The sequence below is a fragment of the Sitophilus oryzae genome, unplaced genomic scaffold, assembly GCF_002938485.1.
Source record: "Sitophilus oryzae breed Bouriz unplaced genomic scaffold, Soryzae_2.0 scaffold_863_pilon_pilon, whole genome shotgun sequence".
Classification (NCBI taxonomy): domain Eukaryota; kingdom Metazoa; phylum Arthropoda; class Insecta; order Coleoptera; family Curculionidae; genus Sitophilus; species Sitophilus oryzae.
The window spans coordinates 346,024-370,697 of record NW_022147487.1 but is presented as its reverse complement, the minus strand read 5'-3'; the positions used below and the strand labels follow the sequence as shown (position 1 = coordinate 370,697).

General features: G+C 34.2%; 1 protein-coding gene across 2 annotated transcripts in view; it reads left to right on the top strand.

Annotated features, from left to right (window-relative positions):
* Nucleotides 1–24,674, top strand: part of LOC115890345 (protein decapentaplegic-like) — a 114,657-nt gene that overhangs the window by 38,000 nt on the left and 51,983 nt on the right. Inside the window, exon 1 of one of the 2 annotated variants that reach the window (XM_030910538.1) lies at nt 24,007–24,275. The exons of the other annotated variant lie outside the window; for it this stretch is intronic. The gene's annotated coding sequence lies outside the window, so the exon portion shown is untranslated. Of the gene's footprint in view, nt 1–24,006; nt 24,276–24,674 lie in introns of those variants that run through there. 2 annotated transcript variants of the gene reach the window in all.

Below are 24,674 nucleotides of genomic sequence, written 5' to 3'. Positions count from 1 at the left end.
TGTGTTTGATAAGATTTTTCTTTAAATTTCGTTAACAAGAATGATAGGGGTAGTTTATTTCAACCCCTTCCACTCATTTTAAAAAAGTGAAAAAATTACCAGAAAGTGTGTTTTTATAACAGTAATGCTTCCATAAAATTTCATTAGTCTATCTCTTTTCGTTTTCAAGATAAAAAATAAAAACATTATTTTTCCGCAATCTTTGTACCGCAATATCTCCCTAATGGTTGACTTTTGACCCAACGTTTATGAAGCAAACTACCCTTTATTTTGAACAAGGAATCACCCCCTGAAGTTTTTCGCATTTGTTTTGAAACACGCTGTATATAACTTTCTATAAACAGCCTGATATTCCTTTTACTCGTAGCACGATATATGTTGAATTAGAAGGTCAATAACATTCATCAAGTAATTTTTGAAATTATAAGATATTTTTTCTACTTTGTAGTATAGTCTGTTGTGCTTTTAAATCAAATTTAGATAAATTTATAATAATTCTTAACTAGGTTCCAAATCTTTACTTTTTTATTATTAACATTTTTAGAAAAATGCATTTCATTGATACTTTTTAAAAAGAAAAGAAATATAAAAAAATATGAAAATAGTACTAAAAATGAAAGCGCATTTCTATGGAAATATCATTTAGTCTTCATTATTTCTAGAAAGATGATTATTATTAATTTTGATTAACGTCATATTTTTTCTGCTGTTTTCAAATGTTAAAGCACAAAATTAACTGACCTCAATGCTATGGAATTGGTAATACTAGTGATGGTGATAATTTTTTTTTACGTTAAATTTCAGTTGGGGGTTGGAACCTTTAAAATGTTATGGTGCGTTTAGACTTGAGCACGCACGCACTGATCCTCCGCGAATGCTCAAGTATAAACGGCTGAGCGCGCACGCTCGCTCTAAATCTGTCTGTGCGCGAGCAGGCGCGAACGTGAGCCGTCTGGTGTCGGTTTTTGGCCCGTGCTCAAAGGGATTTTACGTGTGCGCGAACGCGCAGTTTGCTCCGGCAATTTGTTTTGTCTGCGTTCGTACGTGCGTGTGTGATTTTTTTTCGTTTTCTTTATTAAAATTATGGAGTGGATCAATGAATCTTCGTTATTATTAATTGAAGAATATGAAAAGTTGCCTATATTATGGGATGTTAAACATTCTTTGTACTTTGTATTATTAAAAAATAAAAAAACGCATCGCAAGATCTTGTAAATAAAATTAATATTGAATATGTCGATATTAATTGCTGTTCTAAAATTTGTATCTTTTCTTCGTAATTTTCGGTGTTATTAAATTTTGTAAATATTCAAAGTCGGGTCTGGTCATTCTTGTAAAGTTTTTGAACTGATCATAGCCCTCCTCAGACACTAAGTTGTTGCAGTAAATTATATCGATTTCTAAAAATTTGGTTTTGCCACTAGCGACGATGTTTTCGATTTTTCTCCCAAGTAGCATTTTCACGACTTGCGACCACATGTTTACTAAACACAACGTTGGATTAGTTACAAAAAATAGTTAGCTCCCTACCTTGGGTATTAAAATAAATTTAAACGTTTTTATAACGTTGTGCCGACGTTGGACTAGTACTACAACAAAGTAGAAGCTTCTGCGACGTCGAATAAACGTTGTCTTTTTTGCTTAAGTGATCTTTAGGTGATTCGGACAACGTAGTTACAACGTTGGACAATATATAGTTTTCCGACGTCAGTTTCAGGACCTATTCCAACGTTATGCAAACGTCGTTTGTTTTACTAATTCCAACGTTGTTTAGATTTCCTTATTCTTACGTTGGTAGGACGTCGAGTCACTACTTTTTGCAACTGTATTGAACCATAACCTTAAATCTTAAATTTTCACTTCATTGTTCTGTTCAGTCAGACAGTTCAGTGCTGTTTTTGTTTTTATAAAAAAAACTTAATTAAAATGGGACATAAGAAAGGTACATAAAAAACTAAATTTAAATATATATCGACATATATTACCGATAGTTTATCCACTCCCTCGTTTATTTAGATTATAGAGGGCGGCACAAGCTAGATTCTAGGATGACTAAATTAGGCAATCTTGCGACTAGTATACTACCTGTTAAGGCCGAACTGCGACTTTATTAGTCCAGTATGCGACTACTCGAACTACTCCATCTTAATCTCCAAAACAACAAAGTGAAAACCGCCATGTTGTTAAATAAGAAAATATTTCGTTCCTAAAATAGCAATTCCTGCTTTTTGAATCCATTAACTTGAAATATTTGACCCTAAAAAACACGCGGAAACAATTTTTTCGACTGCGAATAAATTATTTTCATTTTACTAAAAAAAAATTCAAGAAAATTTTTAAAACTTCTTTAATTTTAAGGCCCATTAGTATTTTTCAAAGTAGAAACAATACATTTATCAATAAAGTTGTTGGCGTTTAACTTTTTTGCCTTGGGTATCGAGTTACAGAGTCGGTTAAAGCGTTTCACTAATTATGATCTTCAAACATCCTCCACACTTAAATACTTTTCTTTTGTTTTCCTTCACTGCCATCTGACATATGTCTCTAACTAAATCGTAAAAATAATATTTTTACTATAATTATCCCAATTTAATATAAAACGCGACTTAGACGCCATATTAGTTTTGTATTTCTGTGAATTAGGATTTTAAACAACGTTGCAGTTTGTACTAAATTAGGCTTCTAGCCAACGTCGGTATCCAACGTCGTTTCGACCCAAAAATTATTCTCCAAACTAGTGCAGACTAGGGTTGGCACGAGGTTGTGCCGACGTTGCGCCCAGACGTTTGGTCGCGTGACACAACGTTGTCCCGACGTCCAAATGCTGCTTGGGCTCCTTTTTAATAATTCAGCTGTGCATAACAATGACTGCAGCCTCGACTATTTCTTGGTCGTCCATTATTTTCTTCCAACACAACTCTGCTGTGCGCGCACAAGTGAATCACTTCATTCGTCGAAAAATAAGTTTTTAATTTGAATGGAACTGAGAGCGCGAACAAATGCCGTGCGCGCACGCTCAGCTCGTGCGTGCTCAAGTCTAAACGCACCATTACAACAGCAAAATAAAACACTAATCTACCACAATACACCGAAACTTTACTTTTAAACACTGGACTCTTCAGTTTTAATCATCTACTGAAGATACGAGGCATGTTTTTTAAGTAAGTACCGTTTTGCGATTCCGCCGCCGCAGCGCTACGGTCGGCGTTCCGCGCATGCGCGCTGGTTACCTACATCTCTTGTCTATGCATAGACGCCAGTACAGTCTGATTCTTCATTATATACGTTGTTTATTGAGTGTTTAAGATGCCTCCGACAATCGTGAGCCCCGCCGATTGTGAAGTACGGGCTGTCATACGATTTCTTAGTGCTAAAGGCGTAAAACCGACCGATATTCATCGTGAGATCTGTGAAGTTTACGGACAAAACATTATGAGTGATGGAATGGTAAGGAAATGGGTGAGAGCATTTAAAGATGGCCGCACAAATGTGCATGATGAAGAACGGAGTGGGCGTCCTTCGGTCGTTAATGAAGATTTGTGCAGAAAGTGGACGAAAAGGTGAAAGAAAACAGACGCTTTACAATTTCATCATTGTGCGACTACTTTCCTCAATGTTCTCGTAGCGTTTTGTATCGCATTGTGACCGAGAACTTGAATTACCGGAAATTGTGTTCACGTTGGGTTCCGAAAATGTTGACGGATTTGCACAAAACCCAACGTTTAGGCAGTGTATTGACTTTCCTTGAGCAGTACCACAATGAAGGTGAAGATTTTTTAGACAAAATTGTTACTGGTGACGAAACATGGGTGGCCTACGTCACACCAGAATCGAAACAACAGTCCATGGAATGGCGACATTCATCATCACCCAAAACAGTGAAGTTTAAGCAAACAATTTCTGCCCGGAAAATCATGTGCACAGTTTTTTGGGACAGAAAAGGAGTATTGCTAGTGGAGTTTCTGCCTCGTAATGAGACAATCAATGCAGAATCTTATTGTGAGACATTGAACAATCTGCGCCGTGCAATCCAAAACAAAAGACGTGGACTCTGCAAGTTGAGTAAGGGTATTGTTTTGCTGCATGACAATGCCCGTCCACATGTGGCTAATCGGACCAAAGATCTCATCAAATCTTTTAAATGGGAAACTCTAGATCATCCTCCATACAGCCCTGATCTGGCGCCCAGTGACTACCATTTATTCCTGCACTTGAAGAAACACCTGGGCGGTCAGCGTCTTCAAGACGATAACGAAGTCAAAACAGTTGTGATACAGTGGTTAACCAGTCAGGCGGCAGAATTTTATGAGGAGGGTATTGAAAAACTGGTGCCACGTTATGACAAGTGCCTCAATATTCACGGAAATTATGTAGAAAAGTAGATTAAGGTACAGGCTTTCATGTAAAAATAAAATTATTGCGATATCTTTGCACGTTTTTTTTTTTAATTCCAAAACGGTACTCACTTAAAAAACATGCCTCGTACTAATAGATATGGTTAGTGAAGAACGCGTCGAGAGAGTGTTTAAAAGTATAGTGTTTTGGTGTATTGTGTGGCGAATTAGTGTTTTATTTTGCTTTGCGTTAAAAATTGAGAATTTTTTTAGATTTGAACGTAATTCCCCAAGCCAATTTTTAAATTTGATATTCTCTAAAATCTCTGTAACGTAATACACGAATAGTAAACAAAATTTTCAGTCTAAACAAGAATTATAAAAAGGCAGTTTTAAACAATTTTAATTAATAGCAATTATAAGCAAAGTGCATCAAGTTCATACATCCACGTCTTGACATTTGGCTTTCAACTCATTTACACTTGCTTTATTAAGTGCCACGAATCTTGTCTAGTCAGCTCATTTAAATACCGTTGTTCATCGTGCATGTTGGATTATTTTAATTTGAATTTTCCCAGCCATAGAATGTACTTCTAATACGAAAAGATAAGAATCTGAAGATGAGGAATTTTTATCTTTGAATTTTTTGTAATATTCATTAGATCTAGATGTTTTATTTTTATTGAATTGGGTACTGTTAATTTTAATTAATAATGTAGTATATCTGGATGTATATGACGGGGTTAATCATATTATACTGAGACGGCTTAATATAACATAATTTAAATAATGTCAATATTCGATATCTGATTGTAATAATCATTTAAAAAATAGTATATCCTTACTGGTCAGCAGCTTGAATATAAAATAATTTCGAAAAACAGTTCGAATAAACTTTAAGTCGTTTAAAATCACCACACGAAATAAATTGACCATCTAGGGAACAAATAACAAGGGACATTTTCAGTTAAATGTACCCTTAATTTGCCCCGTTTGCTTAATGCACTTCTAATTGGTTTATTGCTTTTCTTTGTAGCTAGAACTAATGGTAATTGTGCTTACTTGAATGTATTTCGCTGGAAACTGCCAGCAAATCTGCTAACAATTACTTTTATGCCTCTAATTAAGGTAGTTCCCTTTGCATTTCATGTTTGGTAACGAAAGAGAAGGAAAAACAAACCTGGCTGGTTTGGTTAATTAAATAACTATATACAGGGTGGCTTTAGATTAGACTCAGCAGCGAAACGGAGGCTGTAGCCCCTTACAATACTTTTGAAATCCATAATATATTTCTGTACCAGACTGTCTCAAAAACGGACTACGGAAAGACGGAATATCTCAAAAAGTGCGACTTTGACTGATTTTGATGTTATTACAAATTTTGTTGCAAATATTATTCCTAATCTTAAATTGAAAACCACGTTTCGCTAGCTACTGTAATTTTGGACTTACCCCCCTCCCATACCCCCCTCCCTAACCCCCTCCCACACCCCCTTACAAACACCCCACCCCCACCAAAAACTAATGGCCAAATTCTCGGGTGCCACAGTATTTTTGTGCCAAATTTGGTTAAAATCGGTTTAGCGGTTTTTGAGTTATCGTGTTCCAGATGGACAGACGGATAGACCAAACCAAATAACTCAACCAAACCAAACCAAATAACTCATTTTGAGTGAAATTAAAAAAACTTTTTTTTTGCCGATTTTAATAGCCCATCATATCTGTTGGTATGGTCGGCTAAAAAGATGAATTCGAAACGAACCTTCCTCACTAATCTTCTTCTTCTTCTTTTAGAAGGCGTATCGCCTGTTTAGTTCCGGTTTCCTCCTCGTCTAAGCAACTCTTGCGAGGTTGACTGCCAACTGTCTTGCCAACGTTTAGGTGGTCGTCCAGTAGGTCTTCTGCCATGGGGTACGTTGTTGCGAATTATTATGGCCATTCTGTCGGGGCCCATTCTATTGACGTGCTGGTTCCATTCTCTTCTTCTCTGCCTTATCCATCTGACAACGTCGTTTGTTTGGCACTTTTCTCTTATGACTACATTTCTCTGTCTGTCCCTCAATGTGTATCCAGTTATCATTCTTAAGGTCTTCATTTCAGTAGTTCGTAGGATTACTGATGTTTCAGCTCTGGTTTCCGCACCATATGTCATCACTGGTCGTATGCAGGTTTTGTATATTCTTGACTTACATTCTGTACTCAAATGTTTGTCTTTCCATATGGGATATTTAAGATGTTCTGATATTGCGGCAGCTTTATTGGCTTGTTTCCTTACTTCTTCTTCCAGGAATCCTGAGCTTGTAATTTTGCATCCGAGGTATTCGAATGACATTATCTGATCAATAGTTTTGTTTTTTATTACCAATTTGCACCGTAGAGGCTCCTTTGTAATGGTCATGCATTTGGTCTTATTTGTGGAAATTTGCATGTAAAGTTTTTCTGCCTGTCTATTAAAAGCTTGTAGCATTCTTTGGAGGTCGTCCTCTGACTCTGCAATAAGTACTGCGTCATCGGCATAGCATAATATGTTTACTTTATGCATTCCCATTCGATATCCTAATCCAGTATTCTTGACGGTTTTTATTACTTGATCCATGATTGTGTTGAATAACAGAGGGCTGAGACTGTCGCTTTGGCGAATACCAGTTGTAGTTCGAAGATGCTGCGTTAAGGTAAAGTTTGTTCTTATTTGGGTTGTTGTGTTTGTGTTTAAGCCCTTGATAAGTTCTGTGAGTTCTTTCGAGACATTACTGCTTTCCAAGATGGTGATGATGTCTTGTAGTTGGACTCTATCAAAGGCCTTTGTTAAATCTATAAAACATAGATAGGCTGGAGAGTTATATTCTAAGGATTTTTCAACTAGTTGCCTGAGTATGAATAGTGCATCGAGTAGGTAGTTGATCGGTTTCTTCGGAATCCTTGTTGTTCCTCGCTTATTGGCACTATTGCCTATGATCTTAGTCAGAAGTTGTAGCGAGATGCTCAGTAATGTTATTCTTCTATAGTTTGCTGGGTCTCTTTTATCTCCCTTTTTTTAGCCTCACTAATCTATTCTTATAAACTCTAACTTAAAAATGACCAAAACAGGAATTTAAATCTAAACAATTACCGCTAATAACACCGCATAAACATATTTTATGTCTAATTTTACTACGGAATGCACTATAAAAAGCTGGAATACCAAATACCAATTGATCTATTAACGTAATCATACAAATAATTCCGAAAAATTTCAACCGAACATCTCAAAACAATCTGACCGATATTCCTCGAAACCAAACAGCATCCAAGTATACGAAAACTTTCCAAAAATTTACCAGAGGAATGCCCAACATTCGATAATAGTATTAAACGACTCAATAATTTGTTGTTTTATTTTACGTTGTGAATAAATGTCGGTAGTTATTAAAATTGTTATAAAAATATATAATTCTAATAAAAATAGAAAAGTTATAATAATTATATTTATTAACACAAACATCCGATACGCATAGTGAAGCAGGTAAGTCAAATTGACGTATCTAAATTCTTTGACATCTAACCATTAACAAGTAGTAAAAAAAAAGCAAAAATGTAAGAAAAAATATATAATTAATCAATTTTAAGTGAATTTCATAAATGATCGGTTTACTACACGTACGTTTATTATACCGGGTGTTGCATCGTCGAGCGGGACATAGGAAATCCCATATAAATTTTAATGGGGTCAATTATTGACTTCCCTAATTATTTTAGAGAATAATTCTATTTAGGTATATTGAAGAGCACTAAAACCCACATTCAGAAGAATAACTTTAGATATTTTTGATTAGCCCGTTTACGAGTTATCGCCGATTTCTTTTTAAATATTTCTCCTTTTTTATGGCCCTGTATTTACTTATGAGCACCAGTCAAGGTAAAAGATAACTGTCAAATGAAGTTGTCATTTCAGAAATGTATCTATTTAGTGCTTTATTATTATTATTAAAAACTCATACCTACATCGAAAATATTAGCCATGAATTACACTACCGAAGAAAAAGTATTGATGATTAAATGGTATTATCAAGGAAATAGTTATCAAAAGGTGTCGGACATGTTTGCTGCTCTGTACCCGAATAGACCGATACCTGGAAAATCTACAATCGCAAGGAATATCCAGAGATTTGACACCAAAGGTAACCTAATAAATAACTGCAGATGTGAAGCAAGGCAGGAACAAAGAGAAGATGCAAGAAACGATACCGACTTGGAAGTTTTATTGTGCGTGGAAGAGAACGATGGAAATATCAGCACAAGGAAACTTGAGGATGAAATAGGAATAGATCTCACTACAGCGTTTCGAATTTTGAAACGACATAAATACTATTCCTTCAAATATGAAAAGCACCAAGAACTACGAGATGGGGACGAAATGCGGCGGCAGGCGTTTTGTTTTGATATGATGGAAAGAGCAAACACGGATAGGGTATTTTTAAAAAATATATGTTTCACTGACGAATGCACGTTTACCTTAAATAATGAACCCAATGTTCAAAATTATCGATATTGGAACAAAGAAAACCAACACAGGTTTGTCGAAACAAGGACGCAATATCCACAGAAAGTAAATGTTTGGGCAGGGATAGTCGGACACAATATTATCGGGCCATTATTTCTTACGCGAATACCGAACAAATAATAAATAACATAAAATAAGCTCAGTAAAGTCTGACAAATCCACAAAATTTCGAATCAAATTCAAATGTGTCAAATGAATCGTCAAACAGAACTGTCAACGATCCCCACCCTAGGGCTCTTTGTCAGTTTGCTATGCATGAATACATGGATAGCATTATACCCCTTTCTTAATCTTTTTATCCAAAGATATGACACTATAAAAATCAAAAATTGCGTAAATCTACAAATAGTCTTTACGGAAATTTATTACAAAACAACCTCTCTGACCAAGATTATTCCTCGAAACCTCATCGCCATTATTCAACAAAAACATTCGAAAACTTTCCCAAATTTAACGGAAGGAATGCCGAAAATGCAGCAATTAAAGACCGAAGGTGTATAAATTTGTTGGTATCGTATGTAGATGTTATCGTAAAACCCCCGTAAAATGAAATAAAGATCGTAATCTCCCCACGGTGGAAAAAATCTTAAAACAAACTGTATATAGACTGATGGAACGGTAGTAAAAAGGGATACACACACCAGATCGTATCTCGAGAAGCCACTGATGCGGTCCTGGCTATACAGGTGAACGCTGTGTTGTCGTTTGTTGTTTTCTTTAAGGATTTTTCAAGAATCTTACAATCAGTTATTAGCCCCCCCCCCCTAACACCAAAAGATTTGGCTTGTGAATTCGGGCTACGGACTAATCATTGTTGCATTGGCTGTTTGGACTAAAGCTGTTTGGGACTAGTTGCAGTGGAGTTTGGACTAGAATGACCTCCGTTGTTGCTATTGGAAATATTCTCATAACACCTGTGATGCAGATGCATGCCATTCACTGAACTTTGCACAGGTTTGCTCTAGTTTTGTGTACCAAGCAACTGCTTCATAGGTAATCAAGGGTCGTACTCTCATGGTACTACATCCAGCGCAAAATTTTAGTATACTACTGAAGTATACCCTGTAGTATGCTACTGCAGTATAACCCTGGTCAGGGCCGGCTCAATTAAAATTTTGCCGCCTCTGACGATAATCCCAAAAAAAACTAAAAATAACTTTTTTAATATTACATAATGTTTATTGCAATTTAAACAACAGAAAAGAAATATAAAAAATAACATTAACATAATCTAAAAAAAAACATAAAACATAACATAACTTAAAAAAATCACATTAATCTTTATTACAAGTAGGAGCATAACCAACATGAGATACAGGCCAGAGACATCGATTTGTGACGTCACCGCAATAGTCGGGCTTTTGTATTGTGCCATATGGTACTGCATATAGTTTTTGCATAAATAATAATGTTTATTGATAGTTTTGCCAGATATAAATATGAAAAATATTATGCACAAAGGTATTAAAAAACAACATTAACTTTTTATCGCGTTAAAGTAATTGAATAGCATTAAAATTTAGATCTAAAACACGAATATTAATATGAAATAAAAAACAGCATAAGATGAACAGAATAAAATCCAGATAATAAAAAGCATGTTCTAAAATTGCGTTAGCGAGTATTTAGCAACTAGTAATAACATACCTTGTGATAAAGTCTCCAAATATTTAAAAATTTAAAAACTACACTTTATCGACAAGTTAAGAAAATGTATTGTATATGATAACGGCAGAATACATATTAAAGTTATTAAAAATAAATAAATGTAAAAATTTGCCTAACATATTTTAAAAATGTGGATATCAGGTAGAATTACTTATTATCATTAAGTACTTTGTAGTTCGATGTTCATCAAGTAACCATCTCCATATATCGTAAATAAGAAGATAAAGATATCATATTTTTATATAAAATACTGAAATAAAGTACAATTCATTTAATTTCTTTAAAATATATTGCCATTTCATAATAATAATATATATTTCATAATAATAATAATAATTTTCAATATTTATTTCATCCTGAATTTCCAAATCTTTTCTTTCATCGGGATGTTTGGGAACATGCACAGTCATATAAGAGGGTTGATTTGGAAAAATTGTAGGCACAGCATCTTCTGTAGGTTTTGGACGTGTCCTAGTTACAGTTAATATTATTGGGAAAGAGAATGTAGACAGATCCTGAGTACTTATTATAATTGCTGCTACAAGGCACAGGCACAAAACAATGTTCCGGCATTTTTTATTTCACAAAGAACAAATAAAGAAACGAAAACTGTTTTACCTAAAAATACACGTCACTTACGTTGGTTTAACACTATACACTAACACTAACGCCTATTAATTATGTTTTTATATAAATTCCCCAACTTTTTCCTAGCCCGGACACACAGCCCGCATCGCCGGTGTTACTATAATTTTTACCGAAAGTATGGTTTTTTTCGCGGGTACGATGTTATGAATCGGATCTAGATAGTTCACTATTCACTCAGAGTACACTCAAAATTATTTAGTATAATTTTATTAGCATAGAAACGCGTAAAAACACAGATTTGTTGCGAAACTAACGAAAACAATAGGTTTGTTTACGAGTACTAATTCTCGACCACTTCGGTAGAACTGTCAAAACAGTCAGGCCTTGCAGGGCCGTATCTGGGGGGGTGTTTTGGGGGTTCAAACCCCCCCCGAAATTATGGCCGAAAATTTTTAAAAAGTAATGATCATTAAGTAAGTAAGTAAGAACGAAACAAAAAAGAAGAAGAAGAAGATGGATGAATATCAATGACTAAAGAATACAAGGACATGTAACGCCCATACGGGCCATCAACGACAATAAAGGTTAGCGATTTTTATAGTTGGTTTGTGTGTAGTGAACTTTGTATAAACTTTATTACAATGGTAATTTGTTCAGGTTTCAAGTGTAAAAGGCGCAAAGAAAGAGCCAGAAGTTACGTTTTATAGGGAAATTAACAGTCCCCCTTACACCTTTTTAGCTTTTGGTATTTTTTATTGAAGTTTCGATAATTATTTTTCTGATATTATAAAAACCTTGATATGTACTATACGTCGATACTAGTTATGTACTTTTGTTAACATTTTAATACATTTTTCGTAATTAATCAGTATGATACTACCGATACACCATAGGCGTAGTGAAAACATATAATATCAAAAATATAAATATCCCTTCAAGCGGCAATGTTAGTAAAATATGTGCCACGGCACTGTTTGGAAGGATGGTCACAGTTTGGTCTCAGGTGCTATTTGTCCTTGTATTCTTTAGTGATTGATAAATATACATTATATACCTAACCTCACTTTTCCACTTTGAAAGCAAATGTCATTTTCGATTTTCGACTTTCAACATTCAAGTGTTTAAAACAGCCAAAAGTTACTAAAAGGACAAGCTTTTGAATGTTCCATTGTTCTGCTATTAGACAAAGAATTCTTGGACTATGACACTTTAGCGGCAGAACTAGACTTGTGGCGGCAAAATGGAAGCAGCTACCGGCAGTCGACCGACCTAAAATGCCATCGAAACGATAATCGGAGTGTAACCAGTGTATATTTCAAATATATACATTTTATTAATGATCTTAGCAACTCTACAAGTGTCAACAGCTACACCAGAAAGGTTTTTTCAACTCTAATGCTGCAATTATGCGGTATTCGGCGATCTCCGATAAGGGGCTTCGCCGATTTCCTATGTGTGTGGATGAGGAAGTCGGAGTTGGCGACCCAATCGGCGACGAGAACGAGCGCTAAAAGGCATGTTGTTGCTAACATGAGCGTCGCTGTGTGGATGGAAGGCGAAGTCCGATCACGAGCGTTCGGTAGTTGACGAGCGTTCGGTAAAGACGAGCGCTCGGAGTTCGCTAAATGCCGCAGCTGCGGTTGCGGCATAAGACGATTGAAGGAATCCTACGTAACTCCACAGGTTAGAGCGATTGACAGGACTTGCTCTATTAAACGTACATAGAGAAATAAATATCGATATCGAAAGGTAGTCAATCGTTTTCCAGGGAAAAGACCCAGTTTATCCTTTAAGATTAATAATTTTTACCTGTTACTTTTTAAAATTTTATTTTCAATTAAGATTTGAGTGTAGCCCAAAGCGATTTATTTTTTATTATGCTTAAAGACAACAGCTTTGTACCCCCCCCTGGAAGCCAAACCCCCGAAATTTTGGTCTAGACACGGCCCTGAGGCCTTGAATATGACGTTAGCCACGGTAGGAGTCATATCGACATCAAAATCAAATTTCTCATGTCAAAAAACTCCCAGACACCAATTTTCATCCAAATATTGACGTTGTTTCAGAAATTATATTGAAAAAGTCGAAATAAAAATGAAACTTCTACACCCTGTATCTCCGAAACTAAGCATTTTAGGACATACACTTATACGAACTTTTTTACTTATTTTTATCTGCAGAATATGCTGCTGAAGTTTCCGGAATACAGTTCGGACCACCCTGTATATGGCTAGGAAGTATAACAATTAAAGTAAAAAAAAACTTCTATCGATGGAAACGATCATCTGTCGAAGATCGGCCGGAATTTTGACGCATTTTTCGCCAGGCCGCATCGGCAACACCGCAAATAGCCTCGCACAGGTGTTCTTGGTCACGTGCACTCAAACATATGAGTCTGTGTGTGCGCGAGAGAGAATCCCGATGGCGTGTTGTCCTCCCTGGTGGTCGCATATCCGAGAGAAGTCGCTGGATATGCGATGGTAGGGGCATTGTTATGCGGACAGATGCAGTGAAAAATACACAATGGCCTATCTTTTCATCTCTAGTGCTTATAGGTTAATAAATAATCGGGTTCTCGTTGTTTTTTTTCTCTCTCTTAAGAGGAGGGTCTGATTTACGGGCTCCCTCTGTATGTTTAATCTGGAGATTGTATCGATTTTGGAATCGAGAAAGAGATGTTCCTCCATGTGAATATGTCTTGTTTAAGAGAAGATTTAAATGAAGAATTTAAAAATTAATACGGATGGAGTCTTCCTGGTTTTTGAGTTCCTGCTTTAAGTAGGTTCCGCTAGTTGTTAAAGTTGGACTAATTAGACAGCTATGTTGAAGTAACTTCAGACATATCACAGCCACATAGATTTTATCAAATAATAAAGATCTACTCAGATCAAATTATGTGAATGAAAATATCTAGGAAAATCTTTGTTTGAGGGGTAGGCAACCTTAATAGTATTTTGAAGAGACATGACTTCTCTACTGAATAACGGAATAATATACTGGGTGTTCCATTTAAAATAAAAGAGTAACATGCTTTTAAAAGTGATCAATGTTCAATATTAATTTTGTCTCACCCTGTATAACTTTTTGGATAAAGTTTTAAAGTAAAATAGTTAATTTTACTACATATTATGCTATACCGGGTAAATTCCAATTTAGGTAGCTTTTATTGTATTATAAAAAATTGTTTTTTATTTCTAGAAAATGTTAAATATGTCAAAAACCTTACATTTTAGTCATATACTTTTCTTCTAAAACTCACCTTTATTTTTCTCCCAGAATCTGAAGATCAATTAATATATAGGGTGTTCCATTACAAAAAACACGACTTTGATGTGTATCTTTTTTGAGGGACACCCTGTACAATTCTCTATATTTTTAAAAAGTGCTCTGAACTAACCTATATATTCTCACACAATTTCATTTCAATCCAAACTGTCGTTCTCCTTGGAGTCTCCGCGGTGTTTGAGAGGCGCCACAGGGAAAAACATCATTTCTATATTCCAGAACAATCATACACTTAAAATTTTACACTTTCTTTAAGGATAGTATTCTTTCCATGAGTGCAACAAATATTTGGAACTATTTTACTTTTACACTTGCTTTTTAAATATAGTTATAGTCACTTTAAGTAATTTTGAATCTAAAAAAAAAGAATAAAATGACTTATATTTAAGAAAAACTTATATTACTATCAAGTGAATAAATCCTTTAGCCACGAAGAAACTATTATTAAATGAAGTATAAATGCTTTTATATAATAATAAGTAGTATTCTTAACTTTTTTAAAACTTTTACTTGAAATCGGTGTATTAAGACTTTAAATAAGTATATTATTCTCGGCGCGCGAGAATAACACCCCATTTCCAAGAGTTAATATTCTTATATTAAGTGACCATCCCCAACAGCAACAACGCAACAGTGCATTCCTGATTCCTATCTCCTATCTTCATTTGGTTTCTGTTTCTCCATGGTACAAAGAATACAAGGTATGATATTGCGCAGGTTGGTCGCTACGTCACAGGTGATAACAAGCGCTATTGGTCAGCACTCTCCGCGCGCCAGTTCAAATCGTCAAGATATTGTTATAAACCTGTTTTTTTGTTTATATACCGTCATTGAATTATCGCTAAGCATGTTACTGTGGAGCAGTGCGTAAGGAGTCGGGCTAGGAAGCGAGAGACCGGAGTTCGAATCTCGGCCGGGACATAACTTTCTATTTATTTTTTAAATACTGTTGTATTCTATAGTTTATTTTTGTAGTATAAAAAAAAGAACTATTTATTCTGTTATTTTTTAATCTCCGGTGTTAATATAAATTGATTGTTGGTACAATACCTCATTTAATATAAAATAATATTCTACTTTTTGAAATGTATCGGGCCCTAATTGTACCTAAAAGTAATATATTTTTAGTGATATACCATATTGTAAATAAACTATTTAATATTTCAGTCACTTAAAAAGTTAATTTGCATTGAATAATTGCCTACCATTAAAGGAAATTTGAGCTATATAATCCTTGATGGGCATATTCTGAGTATGCAAATACTTCCTCTAAATTTTGGGTTTCGTTCAACCAATTTATTCTCAAAACCTGAAACATCTACACATAAAAAGAAGCACAGGTCACTAATTACTTCCACTAATTATAATAAACTTCACCCTTGGAATTACTTCTATCAGAATTACAATACATTCAACTGCATTGGCATTTTCTACTTTTTGATGGGAAACTTCAACTTCCCAACATATTTTAAATGATGTAACAATTCCTCTTGTGGTTACTTTTCCATAGATATCCTCATCTCTGTCTTCATGTGAATTCAGAGGCAATGAACATGAAAATTATTTACCATAAACATCGCAAACTAAAAACCTAATAAACAATTTTATACCGAATATAGAAATAAATTTAGTATTCTTACCTATTATTATCGTCCAAATCCATGTTAATAGATAATTATTTTTAAATATATTTTTGAACTGCTGGTTTTAGTAATTATTAAATTAAACGAACTAAAAAGTCTTAAAAATAAACAATTCTTAACCATAACCCCAAAAAATGCAGATCTCCTGTCAACTTTCTTTATTTTATATTTATTCATTATTTTCCTAGTGACGTCACAGGTGGTATGCGCGAACTGAACGAAATTGGAGCCGCTATCGATCATACCTTGTATTCTTTGTACCATGCTGTTTCTCCTCTGCGACACGAGACGCGCCGGGTACTTTATATAAAGTTTTTTTGTTATCGTTTGTGCTTGTGATATGTTAAAATGGAGGACCTTCTTCAGGCATGGGAGATGACGGATTTGATCCCAAAATTTCAAGGTAATTTTAGCAATAATCCTACATTATTTGATGGCATTGGTTTGAGGTTAGGGGACTCCATTTTAATATGCATTATTTCTTATACATTGGTAAACTAGGTATGTACGCGTTTGGAATGATTCAGTTATGTTTTAACAATATTTATTATCGTTTCTCGTTTTCAATTAGAGATGCCGCTGTTCAATATCTACCTATATTGGGAAATTACAGAGTTTTATTGTATTTTCTTATTACGAAAAGCAAATAATTTGGTAGGTGATGTTTGGCTAATCTAATTTTAAAAGTATTAACAATATTCGGGGTTATTCTGGTGATATTTCAATATTCCATACCTATTGGAAATGGAAATTAAAATTTTTAGCATGTCCCAACTCTATTATATTCATGTATGTTACCGGGCAAACCCGATTTTAGGATAAACTAGTTTTTCTTAGGACGAATATTAACCGGGATCGAAAAACTATATAGTTCTCATAAAATTCGGTAACGTGTTCCCTATGCTTTCGGAGGTTCGATTCGATCTTGTTAGAAACTCTTGTTTTGGTAAAATCTTTCCTTAATTTCCATTTACAATAGGTATGGCATTTTGAAATATCACTAGAATAATCCCGAATATGGTTAATACATTTTAAATTAGATTAGCCAAACATCACCTACCAAATTATATGCTTTTCGTAATAAGAAAATTCAATAAAACTTGTGTAATTTCCCAATATAGGTAGATATTGGACAGCGGCATCGCTAATTAAAAACGAGAGACAGTAATAAAAATTGTTAAAACATAATTGAATCATTCCAAACGCCTACATACCTATATAGTAGTATATGGTTTATACCACCAGTGTATAAGAAATAATGCATATTAAAATGGAGTCCCCCTAACCTCCAACCAATGTCATCAAATAATGTAGGATTATTGCTAAACTTACCTTGAAATTTTGGGACCAAATCGTCATCTCCCATGCCTGAAGAAGGTCCTCCATTTTCACATATCACAAGCACAAACGATAACAAAAAACTTTATAATTTTATAAACTACCTAGTCGGCGCGTCTAGTAACTAACCTAAAAGTAAGAAGAGGCTTTATTTTATAGTAGGTGATATTACACTTGAATAAAGTAATTATTACATGTACACAAAGAATTTCTATACTTGATGCAATAATTTGCTAATTTACAAATAAGTATAAGTAATACTAGAAACAAGATTTTATCTCGAATTGTCTGGAGTGTAGTTATAATCTTAATTTCAATACTAGGTAAATCTTAAATAAAAGATAAATTTTCTTAGCTTCTAAGGATAAGGTTTTCTTGAAAAGAAGTATAACTAGATTTGCGGAATGGGGAAACTAGCATATCGTTGGTTCAAGATTAATAATCTTTAAGCCAGTTTAGCTTTTTTTCCGTGGCACCCTGTACAAAAATATCTAATTAATTATTGTTAGACCTCCTCTAACTAACTGATTAAAAAGGCACCCAGAGAGTATTCGGGGAACACAGTACATACTATATAAATTTCCAACTTATAGTTATTAAAGGTTTCTGAGAAAATAAATTTGCCGGTGGTACTGCGTGAGGTACCGATGTCATTGCTCATCCTCTCGATTATCTATCTGTTCAGCGTACCAAATTCAAACGTGTTGCAAGCCATATCACGCTAATATATTTATTAGCGTGATATGGCTAATATTATTTTTAACTATGTTCGTGTATAAAATGACTAGACGTCCGTAGAATTTGAGACCAATCGATTAGATAGTTTTTGTCAATTGTTTTATCATCATTTTCAGTTTATTCGAGCATTTATAATAATGGTGTATATAGTCTCCCTCACATACTTTCTTTCTATAGTCTGTGAAACGAATAACTTTGAATTTGACAGTTCCCGCGGGCTTTCCTAGTGTTAATTTTATTAAGTTAGCAACTTGCGGCCATGCTGATGCAAAGCCGTCTCTAATAGAACAGCCACGGAGCGAATTTTATGACGTCACGCTAGTTAGATACTACGGATTAATAAATATGATGTAGAATACATGGAAAACATAATTATTCCTCGTATATGTAATTTTATGGATTATATTTGACACTATTTTTTTCATATGACACAACACTGATGAAGGCTATAAACGTTAGCTATAACGTTTTTTTAAACCAAAAAAAAATAATGAAAACTTAATCAGCGTTTTTCCCGAACCTATATCCCAAGAAAATCAAAAATTTTAGAATAATTTTACATATAAAATGAGAGCGATCTTTATTTCATAGCCATCGCTGACGCCTTTTTTTCTATGATATTGTATTATTTGCAAATATAATTTTTCAAACATTGATGCTTTCAAAATATACATATAAATTTTGTGAATGCAAATAATAATATATCACTATTAGTAGATATTGAATGTTTTTTGTTAAATTAGATCGATTTTCAAACCCCAAAATTTAAAATATATGTTACATTATCATACCCCTTATCTTATGTACCTATTCATTATTTGTATATTGTAAAACATTTGCTGCATTTGTATGGTTCATAGTTTATTTGCCAAAGTATTTATTACTATAAATAGGTATATATATTGTATTTATTAACTGTATATTATGTATATTTCATGTAAACTATATCATTTTTAAAATACAAACCAAAAATACGAGGAATAATTATGTTTTCCATGTATTCTACAACATATTTATTAATCCGTGGTATCTAACTAGCGTGACGTCATAAATCTCGCTCCGAGGCTGTTCTATTAGAGACGGCATTGGGCTGATATTTAGAAATGTCAAAAGCTGATGACATTTTACTTTTGTCAATTATTACATTTCGCGGCGATTTTTGCAAGAAGTGGAAGAACTGTCACTTGTTTTATTATTTTCCTTTTCTATTTCACGAAAGTAAAAAGAGTTACCTATCTGATTCGTTCAGGCACTCATTTTAAAGAATATCAGTAACTTTTTGGACAGAGGGATTTGATATTTGCAATGTTGGTAAAAAATAACGGTCAAAATTCAAAGTTATTCATTTTATAGACTATAGTTGGGGTTTTTCCAGCTAATTTCCGAATAGCATGGTCCCATATCAGGTTCGGTCTTTTTCCAGGTCTCTTTAAATTTAAATGGTTAATCTTCTAACTAAAGTGACGTAAGATTCTTAGAAACTACATAACTAATTAATCAATTTGCATCAGTATAATCGTCAGTTGCTTTTAAACATAAACACCAATTTGTAAAATAACTCTTGTAAGATATCTTTCTATAAGACACTTATAATTTTAATAAACATCTGTTTGTTTGGTTTGAAAATTTTTATTAGACGAGGTGGCTTTATAAGTGCAAATATTTTCAGGGCTGGTAGATCTCAATAAAAGAAACATAAACTCATCATACAGTCTCAGGGCTTTAACAAAAGCCAGTATCTGAGACGGCTCCACAGAGGCTAGCTCTCCATCCTCGACATCAAATGTACCAAAGTTCAATGCACGAATGGTGGTCGTCTCGGCGCACTCAGTGATAAGGTGATCTGATGTTTCCCCATTTTCCCACAGAATCTGCATTCGCCGTTGTTTCTCAGCTTCAGCCTACTGAGGTGTTCGTTGTGGAGACAGTGTCCTGTTAGAAACCCCGTGACAATCCGAAGATTGTTTTTACTTAAATCAAGGAAAACCTTTGATTTTTCTCTTCTGAGGAACTTTTTCGGTGTCTTAGACCGTTGGAGGACACCCACTCCAAGTTACGGATGGAGTCTTCCAGATTCTTCAGTTCCGCTTTCAGTTGGTTCCCGTTTAGAAAACAGAACGGTTCTGGTCCAGTTAGTGGAGTATTCGCTCCTTTCCTAGCTAGATCATTTTCTTTTTCATTGCCTTCTATCCCTTGGTGAGCAGGCACCCAGAGTAGGAGGACTTTATTTTCTTTGCCTAATTTGTTGAGCTGCTTTAGGCATTCTTTGGCCTATTTCGAATTGATGGTTACTGAGTTGATCGCGTTAAGTACTGCTTAACTATCGGATAGAATGGAAATTTCCTGTTTTCGATAGTTCCTATCTGAGATAAATTGTACGCATCTTTCGATAGCGTAAATTTCTGCCTGAAGGATACCGGGGTAGGTGCCCATTGGTTCGGAGTATTGAGTTTTCGGCCCAAATACTCCTATATCCCTGTCCCTGCTTTGGTTTTGGAAGCATCAGTATACCACGTGATGGTATGGTCTTTTATATGCTGAGGAAGCGTTTCTTTCTTCCAATCCTTTTTATTACTCAATACTACAGTGAGGTGTTTCTCAAAGTTGTAAATTCTTAGTATGTCATCCACTGGGAGTTGGAGAAGTGGAATTTTCTTTTTGAGGGTGTTCCCAGCCCCTCCATATTATCTTAATTCTTCTGTTGATTTCTAGTAGTAGTGATCCCAATTATTGGTCTATTTTTGTTTATATATTGCTATTCAACTATTTCCTACATATTTCAATATCTTTCTAGCTTGAATATGCTGTAAGAATTATAGTTACAAAAATCTAAAACTTAAAAAAAAAACATAAGATTAAAATAATAATTTAATAACACTAATAAATATTTCTCAGATTTTTTTTTAAATCATCAGACGTCATTTTAACATCAATACCGTCTGTATTTTTTTAAACCGCGTTTGTATTATATAATAATCAAATTACTAGTAGTCTGCTACACCTATTTACATTAGAATTGGATTCTATTTTTATCTCCTAAATACCTGTTCTGGTATTGCTTCATTTGCGAAGCACCGGTCTCTGTGTAGATTTTACACAAATTCCACATGTTCGAAAATTTCATTCCATCGTGATAAAACAGACGAGACCTTGGTCGCTTAACATTTCTGTTAGAAGAAATAAGACTAAGAAATGTTGTAAAACGCGTGTCCAGTGCAAAAGTAAACATGTTTTGGTGTATTGTGGTGAATAAGTCGGGTGATCTTTCGTTTAGCTGAAATCTGTTAAATAAAAAATAACTTTATATACCTATGCGTTCTAGAAGGCGTTAGGTGTACAAATATACAAAAATTTTCCTGTAGAAATGCGTTATTTTCATTTTCCGGACTTTAGAATGGCCGAAATCTGTTACCTACATTAAAACTAGCTTCTGGGATGTATTTTATGTTGTCATTTTTCTGGACATAAGAACGCAAAAAATTGTCTGCGAAAATTTTTGATTTTTATTTTATATAAAAAATGCTATGACTTTAGAATAGCCGAAATCAGTTACATTTATATCAATGTTTGTATTAAATTTTAGACATTTTTCCGATTATAAAAACACAAAAAAAACTGCGCGGAAACTTTTTATTTTCATTTTATATAAAAAATGTTCTGACTTTAGAATAGTCAGTTAAATTTACGCTAGTTGTTCTGTTGAATTTTAGACATATTTTCCACTATAAACACACCAAAAGAAATGTGCGGAATAGCCGGGGAGGTTGGCACAGTTTGTAGTGCTTTAATGCTGCAGACTGTTCACCTCCGCGGTCTGGGTTCGACTCCCAGCGGAACTAAAGTGGCCAAAAAGGACGAATCAATCCATGGTCATGTGCATTTTTAACAAATCGCTGTAACTTTTTTGCTATAGAAAATTTTCTATTTTTATGAAAACATTTCCAAAACATCTTTTTACGTAGAATTTAATGGTTTAAGTATAATTTTTTTAAAATTAATAATTTAAGAATTATCAACAGAAAATTTGATTTTTTATATGGGACACCCTGTATATTTTTAATTTATTGAAAAGAATTTAAAATTACCTTTCCAAAAATATAACACACTTGATATTTTGCTCGATTCCTCTTCGAGATATAGAGTATATAAAAATTCGCCCGCTTTAAATAAGTAGGCTTTGAACGACATCGGCCGTAATGCAAAAAAATTCTAGCTGTGAGCATCAATTAAAACGAAAATAATATTTGCTATGAGAGATGCAGAATTTTATAACAATTTAAAATATATTTAACCAACATCAACACATTTAAACTATATCTAATAACAATAAAAATAAATAGCAAACCAAGACATGAGATTTTGCTAGAGGCGTTCGACATATCAACCGTCCTCTGTTATGAAGTGACGGGGTAGTTTTTGAACATTTCTCGCGGAATTCATTAACTTAATGGGGGTGAAAGATACCCTCTCATAACTGCTAAGTATTTCTAATTCTTGTCTAGATTATACGGAAGAATATGGAACGTTTATTCTTCCGCAAATATATCCATAGGATTAGATCCGTGGGCACTAAGTCAGGCGGCCTAGACGGCCAACGGCTGGGATCTTGGTTAGCTATTCATTCTTGAAATTGGCTGCAAAAATGTGCTGATAACTTCAGCGTTCTGAGACGGTGCCTCTTCTTGCTGGAAAATATGTTTTCGAGTTCCATTAAGGGCATATCATCAATGAGGGGTCCAAAGCCAACTAGTTAAAAGTGGCGAACTTTTAAAAATTCTGTATTTCGAAGGTGAATATAACAAAATATCAAGTGTGCTATATATTTGGAAGGGTAATTTTAAATTCTTTTCGGTTAATTAAAAATATAGAAGGTGTCCCAAATAAAAAATCAATTTTTCTGTTGATAACTCTTAAATTATTAATTTAAAAAAAAATATACTTATACCATTAAATTCTACGTAAAAAGGTGCTTTGGAAATGTTTTCATAGAAATACAAAATTTTCCATAGCAAAAAAGTTACAGCGATTTGTTAAAAATGCACATTTTTGAAAAACACCCCGTAACTCCGAAACGGTAACAAATATTGATGTGCGGTTTTCACCATCATGTTTTTGAAGAAAATTGAGCTCCAGACACCGATATTAGTTTTCGTCTATCTCCTATAGAAAAGGGTGTTTCCATTTAAAAGCGTCGAATTTGACCCACCCTGTACACGGTCTTAACAATCAATTCTCTTGTAGCATGCATATTTAAATATCTTTAAATATCTCAAAAACCAATGATTTTAAACATATTGAACCCTTATAATAAATGTCTTTTTTTGGGCCCAAGAATCCAAAAATGCAATAAAATACCGGGTGTTCCATAAGAAAAAATATAACTTTGGTATGGATCTTAGTTCTGAGACACCCTGTATATTTCAAAATAATTTTAAATTGTGCACATTGACTCCCCACATATACCCATAAATATTTTGTTTCTACATCTTTCCGTATAATCAACCGAGGCGAATGAGGTGCGCCACCCTGTATAAAGTCATTTTTTATATAACAGATTTCAGCTAAACGAAAGTTGAGCCCTTTGTATTTCCTATTATATCCTAAGCCAATGCATAACATGGTACTACACGCCTCTTTTTGAGTCGAATTCACCCACAACACATGCACCTTTGGGACTTGAAGCTCCCAAACAATACGAGCACGTGTCAATCTCATACCTCCAGCCTCCTGATTGGTCCGTTCGCATTCGTGCCGTCTCTCTCACTCCTGTTTGTTTTACCTCTTGCTCCCCCCACCTGGTCGCGGTACTACCGCAGCACACCTGAGAGAGTACCAGGTAGAGGGTGGTCACTGAATAGCCGATGTTCGGATGTTTCAGTAATCGGTGAACTTGCAAAAGGTTCGAGCGTGCCATGGACTAGTGTGAGAGAGATCATACACAAATAGAATTCAGAATTTTCTGTGTAGTACCGGCACAGGCAGACAGACAGTCGCTGTAGTGTTCTGTTTTAATGCTTTCGTAATCGATGAATATATAGTGTTTACTGACTTTTGTAGTAGTGTTGTAGTACCTAGTTGGGACAATAGTGTTTTACCAGTTTGGATTAAATATTTTTTTGATACTTCGAAATATACAAAAATGTAAGTACCTACTTGTGTTAAGTGTCTTCTTAGATCTTGCACTTAAGAAGAAAAAATCGTTTATAAGAAATATTTAAACTTAATTATGTGTCACATTTTGGTAAGCTAAAAATGCGGATATTATTATTTTTTCTTTTTTTTTAAAATTATGTTTCAGCGGACTCATCTATTTAAACAGATTTTTTTTATACAAAATTACCTAGAGCTTACATGTTTGTTTTGGTTTGGTATGAAATAATAAATAGTGATAGGTTTCAAATGTGTATTTTTCTATATTTTTCTCGTATTCATTTTTTTTTCACTTTATTGTATTTACTTTCTTTTGATGGATGGTAATTTGATACTTTTGTGTTGATTTTTTTATTTGGTTTTTTATTATTTTTTAATTTACTATTAATG